This window comes from Rhinolophus sinicus, linkage group LG04 (genome assembly GCF_036562045.2).
Source record: "Rhinolophus sinicus isolate RSC01 linkage group LG04, ASM3656204v1, whole genome shotgun sequence".
Classification (NCBI taxonomy): domain Eukaryota; kingdom Metazoa; phylum Chordata; class Mammalia; order Chiroptera; family Rhinolophidae; genus Rhinolophus; species Rhinolophus sinicus.
Window position 1 is genome coordinate 132846262 of NC_133754.1, and position 1435 is coordinate 132847696.

The window sequence follows — 1435 nt, forward strand, 5'->3', positions numbered from 1 at the left end:
TTTTGTCCTCACCCCACCCCCCATCTAGCAACCCTCCATTTTTCCTCTATGTCTCTGAGACTATTTCTGATTAGTTCATTCATTTATTCTTTTCTTTAGATTCCACACATAAGTGAGATCTTATGGTATTTGTCTTTCTCTGTCTGACTTAGTTCACTTAGCATAATGTTCTCTAGGTCCATCCATATTATTCCGAATGGTGAGATTTCATTCTTCTTTATGGCTTATAATATCCATTGTATAAATACACCATAATTTCTTAAGCACATATACTAAAATTGGAACGATACAGAGAAGATTAGCGTGACCCCTGCATATTGTGTGTTCTTTACCCAGAGTCGGTTCTTCTTCCATCACCGTATATTTGACCCCCTTTACCCTCCTTTACCAAAACCATCCCCTCCTTTACCCTCTGGTAACCACTAAACTGTTGTCTGTGTCTATGCGTATTTTTTTTTTTTTTGTCTTATTCATTGGTTGCTTTCAATTTTATATTCCACACGAGTGAAGTCATATAAGTTTCTCGATTTGTTCTACCTTATTTCACTTAGCATGATCATCTCAAAAGCCATACATGCTTTCATAAATGGCAATATTTTATCTTTTCTTATGGCCAAGTAACATTTAATTATATATATATATATATATATATATATATATATATATATATATATATATATATATATATATATCACATTTTCTTTATCCAAACATCTATGGAAGGACACTGTATTTGTTTCCATGTCTTAGCCACCCTTAATAAAGCTTTTACAGCTAATCACATGCTCCCAGACTTGGGCATTACTTATGTAGCAATCCCCTCCACCCTTAACCCCCCCCCACACACACACACACACATCCATTGTCTACTTTGTATACAGTAGGTTCTCACAAAATTCCTTTGGATAAATTCTTTGAGATTTAGTTTCCTCCTTCTCACGACACCAAAAGACACATAGGTTGTGTTCAAACAAATTATATGGTGGTCCTACATTGCTTTTGGTCCTATCTGTCTGCCAACTGTTATTGGCACAGTTTTAATAAAACAAAGGATAAAGAATACAGCTAATATCTTTTTAGTCTGGATGAATATATACTATTTTTTTATGTATCATGTGCTTGCATATCACTTAGTAAGTAGAGACTGAGTGCCTTTAGAAAGAAAAATATCTAAGAAGCACTGATTTGACTCCTCAAAAATAATGTAGCTTTCAATAATCATTTTTACATTTCTACTAGAGAGTAAAATCAACAAAAATGCTTGTAGATATTTTTACTAAATAAATCAATGTTAAAATAAAGCAAGCACTTTATTAGGTAATATTTTATTAATCTTCATTATGTGTAAACATTGTCTTTTGAGATCATGTATTATAGTTGTCATTAAATATGAATTATATTATTTAATTAAAACTTCAATTTAAGTAGTGTATTT

The 1435-nt window shown here is 31.8% G+C and overlaps 1 non-coding gene across 1 annotated transcript; it reads left to right on the forward strand.

The window, feature by feature from the left end:
* The first annotated feature begins 251 nt into the window (after nt 1–251).
* LOC141571404 (U6 spliceosomal RNA) lies at nt 252–353 on the forward strand. Its single transcript, XR_012496147.1, has one exon. It is a non-coding gene; the product is annotated as a U6 spliceosomal RNA (small nuclear RNA).
* The last annotated feature ends 1082 nt before the right edge of the window (nt 354–1435 follow it).